This window comes from Acinonyx jubatus, chromosome F2 (assembly GCF_027475565.1).
Source record: "Acinonyx jubatus isolate Ajub_Pintada_27869175 chromosome F2, VMU_Ajub_asm_v1.0, whole genome shotgun sequence".
Taxonomy (NCBI): Eukaryota; Metazoa; Chordata; class Mammalia; order Carnivora; family Felidae; genus Acinonyx; species Acinonyx jubatus.
Window position 1 is genome coordinate 43,691,010 of NC_069394.1, and position 12,877 is coordinate 43,703,886.

Below are 12,877 nucleotides of genomic sequence, written 5' to 3' on the forward strand. Positions count from 1 at the left end.
GTTCGAGCCCCGCATCAGTCTCTGTGCTGACAGCTCAGAGCCTGGAGCCTGCTTCCAATTCTGTGTCTCCCTCTCTCTGCCCCTCCCCCCTCACGCTCTCTCTCTCCCTCCAAAATAAATAAACATCAAAAAAATTTAATACAAATAAAAATATTAATATGTCTCAAAGTGGAAATTTCCCCATAGAAATGTCTTCCTCGCTCTCAGAGACAAGTCGGTCTAATACGTTCTGCTGCAGACTTTTTAACTAAATCATTAATTGGTTTTCAGAGCTCCTGAATTTACTGGCAGAAGTTTAAATGTACCCTTAAAATCAAGGGAGAGGAAATATAATAAATGTGGAAACTCTATCATCCCTTCAACTACGAGACCACTTCTAAGTTAATGCTGTGCATCATAACTGCCAGTTACATAAGCTCTGTATATAAATTATTAAGCACTTGAGGTAGTAACACTAAAGCTTGTCCAAATGGAAAGATGCAGTGAAGTTTAGGCATTCCAATGACTACAAACTAGCAATCCTTCCTTTGTTATGGCCACTGCACAAATGTCAGGAAGACGCTGTCAGGGATTTCCTATCACCCTGAACCACAACCTTTGCATGGGACCATCCATAACCAAGTGACCTTCTGCAGCTCATTAAAGGTAATGTAATGGATCATTCCCTCCTAATTGTGATCATCAGCAAATCAGACTCCTTTCTAGGCTAGCCAGGCAGCAGGGAACTATGTGCCTAAGTAGAATGCATGAATAACTTTTCTTTTAGCCACGTGCCTTTACTCCACACAAAGGTGAATATCGTAGAGTTGGGTGGTGGGGAAGATATGGAAGTTCTAATACGTGCTAGGATGTGCCTTATTTACATCATCTCGATGAAGCCACAAGATTTTTTTTAATTTTTTAATGTTTATTTATTTTTTGAGAGAGAGAGACAGAGACAGAGACAGAACCTGAACCAGGCTCCAGGCTCTGAGCTGTCATCACAGAGCCCGATGCCGGGCTTGAACCTACAAGACGTGAGATCATGACCTGATAAGGCCGCTTAACTGACTGAGCCACCCAGGCACCCCCAGCCACAAGATATTTTAATGCTGTTCCGGAACTCAACCTTCATCCCAAAGCAGAGACGAGAGTAGAGGAAAATGATGCGGGTACTTCAGGTGAGGCTCTTATTTGGCTAGTTTTGCAGTTATTCTCTTTTCCCTTCAGCTGACCTCTACTAGTAATTCTCGAACATCCAAAATACTATTATCTAACTACTGGTGGTAATTGTGAACTCTTTGGAAAATCCAATACTGTGATACTGATTTTTTTCATTTAAAAAATGATATATGGGGAAAGGAATGTAGAAACCCATGTGAAGGATAAACCACGAATTCTTAGCATGAATCAAAACAATGTATCTAGAATTCTTATTCTATCTAATGGCTCCTACTCCAAATACATTTGTCCCTGAGAGATCATTAGTATACATTTTATGATTACACTGTGGCTTTAATAGTTCCCTAGCATTTGGAATGTTACTGGAAATTGAAGGTTAAAGAGTAATCTCATTAGATCATGACATCGTGCCAAGGATTTTCTAATCTATTGGGCTAAGCAATCTCTGGAGGGGGCAATTTTAGCCTAAACATGAAAGGTGCTGGACGGTAGAGGCAGGATTTATCTCAGTTAGCATCAGGAGCTCCACACACGCCACCAGGTGAAGGTTGGCCAGTCTTCTTATGACTGGGCTCATAAGTTCAGTGTGCATCCAGCAAAAGGGTGTGGAAGGATTAGGAAACATCCATAATTCCTACGGTATATAGATAACACAAAATCTGCCATGAACACAATGACACAAAAAATGTTTTAGAAGAGCCCTGGCTTTCAAGATACAGTCCCTTAACCAGCAGTATCAGCATTATGTGAAAATTTGTTAAAAATGCAAATTCTCAGCCCCACCACCCTCCCACCTCCTTACATCTACTGAATCAGAAGGCCTGGCAGCGAGGCCTGGCCATCTCTCTTTCACCAAGCCCTCAAGATGACCGGGATGCACGCTAAACGTTCAGAACCACCATATTAGGACACAAAAGATAGGGTGACTAGTCTACCCACATTAGCCTTATATTCCAAGAAAATATTTTGATATCACAATGTGAGGACATAAGTTACTTACAAATGGAAATGATGGGAGGAGTCAGAGACCCCAGGGCACAGTCTCAGGCAACCAACCTTCTGGGACCACAGGTACTGGGCAGAGCCAGGCCAGGGATGTGGACCAAGGTGACCTGATGCAGCAGATGGGACACCTGATAGCACAGCCAAAGCCCTGACTCACTGAATAGCTTTGAGCCCTTGAACAAATAATTTACTGTTGCTAGACCTCCTAAATTACAGTTGGACTGTATCTCTGGGGTCCCTAGAAACTGAACTATTAGTAAAATTCCTTTTATCCATGCCCTGCAACCTTTGTCCTTGTCACTATTACGGGACAGTAACTACCCTCTGAGTCAAGGAAGAGACAGGCATGATTTTGCACTGTCTGTTGGAACACAGTCTACTGAGGCAAGTATTTACAAGTTTCATGACGCTCAGATCCCACGTCTTAAATACGCTTCTGAATTAAAATGGGGCAACTAATACTTGCATTCTTCCTTACTTGCTCTTCCAAGGTAGAAGGGGGAAAAAAAATGCCTTCAAGTAATTTTTCGTATTCACAAGTTATCATGATGAAAAGTACATTTTTGTGGACCTGGTTTAACCCTGGCCATGCGTTACAGAAATAGCGTGTAAACAGCTCTTCCTGGGCTCGCTTGGGCGGCACATACACTAAAATTGGAAGGATACAGAGAAGATTAGCATGGCCGCGGCGCAAGGGTGACACACAAGTTCGTGAAGTGTTCCATATTTAAAATAAATAAATGAATAAATAAATAAATAATAAAAAGTAAATTAAAAAGTAAACAGCCCTTCTTTCTCATTGCGTGTAAAGGAAGGGCAATAATTGTGCGGCTCTGGGGCGTAAGGATACTAAACCGAACCTCACGTGTTTAAAAAGATCCGTGTTGGTTTATGACTATATTACCGTAGTTGGCAAAACCATAATTGCAGAAGGATGAGGAGGAGTTTATAAAACTGGTATCTCATAATTTCGCATGCATACAGCTTTCCGTCCCCCTTTTCTCCTTATATTTTAAAATAATCTTTAAAAACATAAATCGTTTGATCCTTAAAAAAGGAAACATAAAGAGTCTTTGAATTTCCAGCTCTGCTGTCCTATATTTAGCAACAGTGGTTTACCACTCCCTTACATAATAATGTAAGATTTGCAACACTAAGCAAACCTACCAAGGAACAGCTATCCGTAGACCCTGTTAGATTTTCGTGTCTGAGCTGCATACCACTTTTTACCACTTGTATTTTTCACAAAATGTTAACTCTAGCATGCTGACACTTTTATATTATATATTTTCAATTAGCTTTATGATGCAGTCTTTCTTAGTCTTTCAATTTTTTAATCTTATGGTCATATAATATTCTCATACATTGCTATTCCATAATTTCCTTGACCATTACTCTAATCATGACTCCGTTTGTTTCGATATTTCTTGTCTTCAACATTTTGTTTCTACAGACACCTCTGAAAAAGCAATGCCTTTAATTTGTCACCTTCAATAAATGCCAAATAGTGGTGTCACAAGTTTCGAGTAGTTACAAATCTCACTTATTTCCTTGTAAATGCTGATATTTTTCTTCTTCTTCTTTTTAATATTTATTTATTTATTTATTTATTTATTTATTTATTTGGAGAGACAGACAGAGCACGAGGGGAGAGGGGCAGAGAGAGAGGGAAGCACAAAATCTGAAGCGGCCTCCAGGCTCTGTGCTGTCAGCACAGAACCCAACTCGGGGACTGAACTCTGCAAAATCATGACCTGAGCCCAAGTCGGACACAACTGAGCCACCCAGGAGCCCCTGACATTTTTTCTTCTTAAAATATGCTTCAAACTTTTCCCCTTTTGTCTTTTTTCATCATTTTTTGGTGTTTTTTCCTTTACTGAGTCTTTGCATTTCTTCCCATATCTTTAGGCTGCAGCTAGCTGTCCCTAGAGACCTGTCACCATTTCTTCTGTCTGCAACTAATTTGTGTCACCAATTTCTTTTTGACTTTGATGTCATGTGAAGTTCAATTGTTTCTGATATTCACAAGAATAAAGCTATAAAAATGTTCACAACTTGCATAAACTTCTCAAAACATCGCATGCAAATACACACCCATCTTCAAAGGAGCTACCATAGAAGATTTTTATTTTGGTTCAGAGATCACACCATTATGCAAAGTATTTTTCTTATTTTGGAATTTCCTTGGAAATCAGCTGATTTCTCTTATAATTACAACCAAGACGTATTATTCAGAATGATTACCCTCTTTGTTTTCCAACTAGCAGTGCAATACTTTTAACTGGTTGCGATTTTATCGTCAAATGCGAAAATTTGAAGACTGACACATTCTTTGACGTTCCTTCCATCAGAAGTTAGGGCCTGTGTCCCCTCCCCATGAATATGGATAGTCTCTCTAACTGCTTTGACCAGGAGAATATGGTGGAAGTGACAGACGCTCTTCCAGATTCCAAGCAAGCCATGAGAAACCAAAGTTTCCGTTTTTTCCTCTTGTAAAACGCAGTAGTGAACTCTTGCGTTGCCGCGTGAATGGCCAGCTATGCTGAGCCCACCCGGATATGGAGAAGCCCAAACTAGGTACGTGTAGATGTTGTAGAGAGAAAGAGACACGCCCAGCTCTTCCATTCAGCTCCTAGCTTTTAGGTGAACCCCCCTGAAGCCTCAGACATGATGGAGCAGAGACAGTACAATCTAACTGTGCGCTTTGAACACAAAATTGTGAGATGTAATAACGTATTTTTATTTTAGGCCACTCGGTTGGGGGACAGTTTTTTACATGGTAATAGAAACTGGAAAGGGTAGTGACTACTCATCCTATTTCTGGAAAATTAAGTTATTTCCAGTTTTATACTATGGTTAATGATCCTCTATTAAATATGTTTGTATAAATCTAGATGAATATTTGCTTATTTCTTCAATAGAAACTCCTATAAGTAGATTACTAGATCAAAGGGCATAAAAATACTTGTAAGCTTCCTGATATACACTGCCAAGTTTCATTCTGGAAAGATGATGATAAACCACACTCCTCCCAGTAATGAAAAAGGTGACTGTATATTCACATCGCTTCCAACATGGGTTATTAATATTTTAGAAATTAGTGGTCAATATGATAGCCATGTATTTCTTATGCTATCAGTCAGGATGAACCTTTTCCTTTCAGATGATCCTTTCTTTTTCCTCTTTCATGAAGTGCCCAATGGTATCAGAAGAAACTACTCATAAATCAACTTAAAATTTTTATTTAATGCTTTATTCTTTGAATCCAGAACTTTAACCATCAAAATTAAAAAGAAGCTCAAGCATAACATCAGGCTTAATGTTATTTCTAATAGGATATATGTAGGAATAGAAAACTCAGCTTCAGTACATTTCGAAATTGACTCTATTGAGAATTCAATATGTAATATGTACATACATGTATATAAATATGAATATATAAACAACATATTTTACTTCAAAATGTTAGGAAAATACTTCTTTACTGAGAAAATTCTATTTTATGCTGTCAACTTGGGAAGACAACGTAATCACACAATTGGCATTAGAACATTTTTTCTCTATTTTCTTTTTTTTGCTTTTTTATTTTAAGCATATTTACTTTTGTTGAAAAATATATCAAACACCCAAAGGAATCAACATGTCTGTTATACTCACGGAATAACAATAAAATGTACAACTACTGTAGTGGGTTGAATAATGGACACTCAAAGAGATACATTTACCTAGAACCTGTAAATGGGACTATTTTAGAAAGGGTCTTGGCAAATGTGATTAATTAAGCTAAGGATCTTGAGAGGAGATCATCCTGGAGTTGAGTGGACCCTAAATTCAATGACATATGTCTTCGTGAAAGACAGAAAAGGAGAATATAGACTTTCAGAGAAGACCATGTGAAAATGGAGACAGAGATTGGGTTGAGGCACACACCAGCTAAGCAATGCCAAAAATTACCACCAGCGCTAAAAGAGAGGCATGGGACAGATCTCTCTTAAAGCCTCCAGTAGGATGGGGTGCCTGGGTGGCTCAGTCGGTTAGGCATCAAACTTTGGCTCAGGTCATGATCTCCCAGTTTGTGGGTTCGAGCCCTGCACTGGGTTCTGTGCTGACAGCTCAGAGCCTGGAACCTGCTTCCAGTTCTCTCTCTACCCCTCCCCCCCACTCTCCTCTCTCTCTCTGCCCCTCCCTCCCACCCTCCTCTCTCTTTGCTCCCCCACTCTCCTTCTCTCTGCCCCCCCACTCTCCTCTCTCTTTCCCCCCTCCCACTCTCCTCTCTCTCTGCCCCTCCCCCCGCTCATGCTCGGGGTTTCTCTCTCTCTCTCAAAAATAAATAAACATTAAAAAAAATTTTTTTTTAAAGCCTCCAGAAGGAAAGAACTCTGCTGATACATAGATTTTGGACTTCTGACTGCCAGAATGGAGAGAGAATAAATTTCAATTGTCTTAAACCTTCCACTTTGTGCTAATTTGTTAACAGAAAAACTAAAATAGATTAAATTGACAACACCACATGCTGGCGGGGATGTGGAGTAACTCTCATTCACCACTGGTAGAAATGCAAAACAGCACAACCACTTTGGAAGACAGTTTGCTAGTTTCTTACAAAAGCAATCATACACTTACTATACAATCCAGCCATCATGGTCCTTGGCATTTACTCAAAGGAAATGAAAACTTAAGTCCATACAAAGGTATAGATGTTTGTAACAGTTTCGCTCATAACTGCCAACACTTAGAAGCAACCAAGATATTTTTCAGTAGGTAAGTGAATAAATAAAAGGTGGTACAACCAGACAATGGAATATTATTCAATACTAGAAAAAAATGAGCTCTGAAACCATAAAAAGACACAGAAGAAACTTAAATACATATTACATAGATTAAAAAAAAGCCAAGCTGGAAAGGCACATACAGTATGGTCCCAACTGTATGACATTCTGGAAAAGGTCAGAAAAACTATGAAGACAGTGAAATGATCAGTGTTTGCCAGGATTTGGGGGAGTGAGGGACAGAAAGGGATAAGCAAGAAAGGCACAGAAAATTTTTAGGGAAGGAAAAGTACTCTGTATGATACAGTAATGGTGAATACATGTCATTGTACATTTGCCCAAATCCATAGAATGTGCAACATCAAAAATGAACCACAATGTAAACTGTGGACTTTCGATGATTATGATGTGTTGATATAGATTTAACAATTGTAGCCAATGTACCATTTTGGTGAGAGATGTTGATAACGAAGAGGCTATCCATGTGTGGAAGCAAAAACTACCTAGGGAATCTCTGAAACTTCCTTTCAATTTTACTGTGAACCTAAAACTGCTCTAAAAAATTAAGGCTTTTTTAAAAATGAAAGTAAAAGAGAGGCAATTGCAGATTTTTTAAAAAAGGACTGAAACCAGTTTGTTAAGAAGTGACCTTGGTATCTCTTCCCAGTTGCATCACCTTCCTTCCCTACCAAAAGTAATCACTATCCTAAACCTTATATTAAGCATTCCCTTGTTTTGCTGTACGGTTTCATCATAGATGCATAGATACATGATAGATGATTAGATAGATAGATAGATAGATAGATAGATAGTCTAAACTATGCTGTTTTGGTTTTGTGTGTTGTTGCACTTTATATAAAATGGAACACTGTATACATTGTATATCTTTCTAACTTGCCTTTTGGATTAATATGTTTGTGAGATCCTTTCATGTTGCTTTAAACACATGAAGTTCCCCTTTAAAAAGCTTATTCATTCTACTGTTTGTCAATCTGTTGTTCAGAGATATGTGGATTGTTTATAGTTTTCTTTCTGCTACAAACAGTGCTCCTAAAATCATGTTTAAATTATGTCTCCAGGTACATATAACAAGAATATCTCTGGCTGAGGAAGTATAACTAAGATTAGAACTACTGGACTCCGTGCTAGTCACATTCTTTAGGTAATAGCAGAATATTTCCAAAGTGATTGAACCGATTTTCACTCTCATCAGCATTAAATGAGTGTTCCTGTTGGTCCATAGCCTCCAACCATTGTTATTGTTTAGATCTAATTTACATAGACATTTTCAACCAGGAAAATGTCAACTGAACATCAGAGAATCATTTTTTTTTATTTTTAAAGGCATTATTATCTAGAATCAGATAAGCATATTCTGAGGACCTACTGTGTTTTGTACCTACGTTATTCTATTTAATCCTCACAGCACCATCAGGAAGATATTTTAATTGCACACATACAGCTGAGGAAACTGAGCTGCAGAGAAATGACTAATTAACTGGTTTCCACAGTTGTTAATAGCCAAGTACTCACCCAAAGATTCTGGCTACTCATCTTTCTGTGATACCCCTCTACTTTTCAGAACTGAAAATCTGTAGAGCTATAGCTGTGTCACACACCAAGTTCATGTACCAACTTTCTAAAAAAAAAAGAGAGAGAGAGAGAAAGAAAAAGAAAATTCTAAGGACCAAATTAGAGTGGAAAACTGCCACTCATTTTAGATATACATGATGTACTATTGACAAAGAAGAAATCCATTTTTAATGCTTCAGCATATCATTAGGGAGGCAAGCTGACTGAGTGAACTGAGCTGGCATTTATCGCTGAACCCAGATAAAGAGCCACTGAGTGTGGTATTCTACGACCTTCTTCCTGACAGCCACTGACAATGTATCCAATTACTTAAGCAGTCTTTATAGCATCATTTAAGCAGGTCTAGCTTTCCTTGTTCCACTTCAGTACAGGGAAGGAAATAGTTGGACACTTCAATAGTAGCATCTGAGGTGAAGGAATCTCCTTTTTTTTAAATTCCATGATCTCTGGGTGTATCTACACCTTGACAATCCATTTTTTAGCATATGATTATGAAAATAAGATGGGCATTAATAATCCAGTTTAATATATTGTCATAAAAATAATAAATGACGGCTTCTTCATACTTCTTGCCCCTTAAGATTTCAAGGCAAGCAATAAAAATACGACAGCTTATAGGAGATAACACCTAGCCTCTGAAAGGCTATCTCTATCCCACCAGATACTAGTTAAAGAAAGATGCAATTTTGGAGATAACGTAAAGCATTGACAGTATAAGGCAGAATTTGCTGTGATGCTTGATAGATCCCATAGGTACCCACTGGACAACTGACAGCTCTCTGTGAACAGATTTCATCCAGTCCCTGCCCATCACGAGCCATGTACAAAGGCTGGGTTCAGAGCCTGCATCCACTAACTCTGTTGTCCTCAAAAGACCAACGCCAGGTAACATGACCAGAGGACTGCCTTTGCCAAGACAAAGATTGCCAAAGGATGCTTCAAGGGAACATTTTATTGGGCAGATGCTACTTTGCTGTTGAGACCATCCTACTCAAAGCATACGCCAACATAATTCTCTCTGAATACCATGATATTATAGAGATGACTTTTGTCTTCAGTGAAAATAAAAAGAGCTGACCACAAAATCCTATATACAAAAAAGGTCTGTTGTCCATCATTTCCTCTCGCAAAAATCTATTGATTAGCACTTCTATAAAATGACCATTGATATTCTCACTGATGGCACTAAGTTTCTGTGTTTCTGAAACATTTAAGACTTGGTAATAGAGTTGGTTGCTATATGCATTATTTCGGTTACTTGTTTTTTTTATACTGTTGAGCCTTAGTGTAACTAACAGAAGAAACAGCTAAATAATTAAAAGTAGTTGCTTTTGGGGAACGGTACCTGGAGCAGGAAGTGGTCAGGGAAGGGGTGTCAAAAGGGGTGGGGAAGGTAGAAAACAGAGTAGCTGGTTTTCATTATGAGCCTTTCAATCTCATTTGGTTATTAACCGTTTTGCATATATTTCTTTTATTTAACATTTATTAAAAGTTAGAGATGCCTCCAAACTTTACGGCTTATGCAATATCTTATCTCCTCAGTTGCCTCATGGAGTAGACTTACATGCCCTTTCTTCTTTATTTAATAGCTGGTTATTTGACTTGGGCACATCATTTAAACATTCCAAGTATTAACTCATCTATGATAGTAGAGCTAATTTTACTGCCCTCTTGATAACACGAGATTTTATATATCAACCTAAGTGATATGGAACAATTTAAACATCTATGGGCAATGGATCCTTTTATAGCTACAGTAATTGTCATTGTTTTCATGCCTATTCATAATTTGTTGTAAAGGCAGGCTTGAAGCACAGCTGTTTTGTCATCGTGTGTAGAAATCCACTGAAAATAATGTAAGGTTGTTTGTGGTTTTATTGACCTCATCTCAAACTTTGATCCTGTACTATCATTGATCACACCATGACATTTATTATACCCTGAATTTAAAAAGCAATCATTATATTTTACCTATACACAAGAATAATGACTTTATTATTACATATTTTAATAATCATTTTTATATATAATTTGTGGGGTTTGTAATTACTTAACATTGTGATAATGATATCATAATAATTTTATTAGCAATTTGAAATTTGGAAACAAGATAGAAATTGATGGCTGAATTATATACTTAAGCTTTATTGATCATACTTTCCTTCTCTTTAATTTTAACCAGACTGTATTATTGAACTTGAACATCTTCATATGCTTTCCTATATCTAATTGCATGATTTCTGCTTTGTCTTTGATTTTGAAATGCTTCACAAAGATCTTTTATTTCCTATTCTTCAGGAGACTCTAATCTTGAATGTAAATGTAACCATTTTTCAGAGCATCTGTCCCCATTAGGTTTCCACATAGATTACTGTATTCAAACTGAAAAAATAACCTGAATATTTTTCTACACACGTTCATTGGAAATTTGGAATCGAATCCCAAATTGGAATGTTTTACTCATCCCCAAAATCATCCATCTCACTTTTTAAAAAGTATAATTACTAGAAGTAGCATAAAGAAAAGGACAAAAAGAGAAAAGCGTGGCTTGAAAACATAAAAACAAAGTGAAAAATTAGAACAAAAATTAAGACAATAAAAGAAAAAGAATAAAGACAAAGCATGTGAGATAATTTTATCCTCAATTCTTATGTGTTAATTTTAGTATAAGTTATTTGATTACAAAAGTAAGACAAAAATAAGCAACATAAAAATAAATGCAAATTCTTAAATTTTTCATGTATTTAAAAAATGCTAAATTCCAGGGGCTCCTGGGTGGCTCAGTCGGTTAAGCATTGGACTTTGACTCAGGTCATGAACTCGCGGTTTGCGAGTTCGAGCTCAGTGTCGGACTCTGTGCTGACAGCTCAGAGCCTGGAGCCTGCTTCAGATTCTGTGTTTCCCTCTCTCTGTTTCTCCCCCACTCACACTGCCTCTCCCTCTCTCTCGCTCTGTCTGTCTCTCTCAAAAATAAAGATTAAAAATTAAAAAATAATTAAATAATAAAATTAAAATGCCAAAACGTGACAACATTAGATAAAACTGTTAAGAAAATGATACAATCCCACTGTCATGTTGTTGGTTTTCACGTGCATTACTTTATCCAAGCACACACTGGAAAACATACAACTGTCTGAACACAGTCAAACCTTTACTTGCAACTAATTTCCTTTAGTTCTAAAATGTTCTCATTTGTGGAATTTTTCTTTTGCTGTTTCAGTTAAGCCACTTGATGTTCTGATAGTCACAACCAAAATATTATTACAGAAATTAATCATTTCTTCTACTCATCTTAATATGCTATAAATAACTTACTAATTAGCTATATTTTTAGATCTTTTTTTCCAAATAAACTGCGGCTGCTATGAACAGCAAGTTGTTTATTTTTTTAATCCTCAGAGCTGCACTTTAGAAACAAAAAACTGATGTCGGTGCCAATTCAAAACATAGTCATTTCTTAAACTATTGTCTTGTATCACTCTAAAATTTCTCCAAATTTCCTCATGTTTACTTTAATGAAAAAGTGTGGAATTTTCATCCTTTTATTTCCTTGCTTCCATTTGTTTGTTTTTAATAACATAAGGACTGCATGGAGATTTTTTTTAAGTTTTTTTTAAAAATCCAAACTACACAGAAGTAAGTAGAACAAAAATTTGAAGTATCTCTTCATGTGCTTATCTCATCCCTTTGCCAGAAGTTATTGATGCTGCTAATTTATTCCAGACTTTCTCTATCCATGTACAAATGTACCACGTTGACTGATGTCTCACTGTTTCTCAAAGGCATGGTCTCTGGAATGGAAGATAATAAAAGAAAATTAATTAATATTAATTGAATAATTACTTTGTGCTACTAACAATTTAGTTTATCATCCCAGAATGTTATTTTTACCTGAACTTTTTTAGAGAAATTATAAATTAAAACAAAAATTAGGTAGTATGGAATAGAACACGAAATATTCATTGCTTAAAAAGATGATGTAATGGTGCTTTAGGAAAATTTCTTCAGTATGGGACATTTGGGTATGTGACCTTACATGCCTCATCACCCTTGCCCACTTACCATGATTGTTCTCTACCTGTAGGGGCTATTCATTAACAAAAAACCTGTCCTTATACTAAGGGCAAGACTGTTTTTTGTATCTAATCTAAATAATAAGGTGTGTGGTAAGTAGATGTCACCATTCCCATAAAAAGATAGAGTTTCCTTTGGAAAGAATGCGCATCTACTGAAACAGAAAGTAACGTTAGTATTAGTATTAATCTAACAACCAACTTTACTGAGTAACTACTATGTGCCAGGAACTGTTCTGGGTGAAGGAAATAGAACACTAAACAGGACAAGGAAAG

The 12,877-nt window shown here is 37.0% G+C and overlaps 1 long non-coding RNA gene and 1 other non-coding gene across 3 annotated transcripts in view; one reads left to right on the top strand and one right to left on the bottom strand.

Annotated features, from left to right (window-relative positions):
• LOC113600659 (uncharacterized) overlaps positions 1–12,877 on the bottom strand; it is a 48,247-nt gene that overhangs the window by 15,829 nt on the left and 19,541 nt on the right. For both annotated transcript variants that reach the window (XR_003421765.2, XR_008292623.1), the window contains exons 2-3: positions 8,469–12,319; positions 2,645–2,814 (exon numbers count right to left, since the gene is read on the bottom strand). This is a non-coding gene — a long non-coding RNA (uncharacterized LOC113600659). The remainder of the gene's footprint in view (positions 1–2,644; positions 2,815–8,468; positions 12,320–12,877) is intronic.
• On the top strand, positions 2,791–2,897 carry LOC113600714 (U6 spliceosomal RNA). The gene has a single exon (XR_003421830.1). It is a non-coding gene; the product is annotated as a U6 spliceosomal RNA (small nuclear RNA).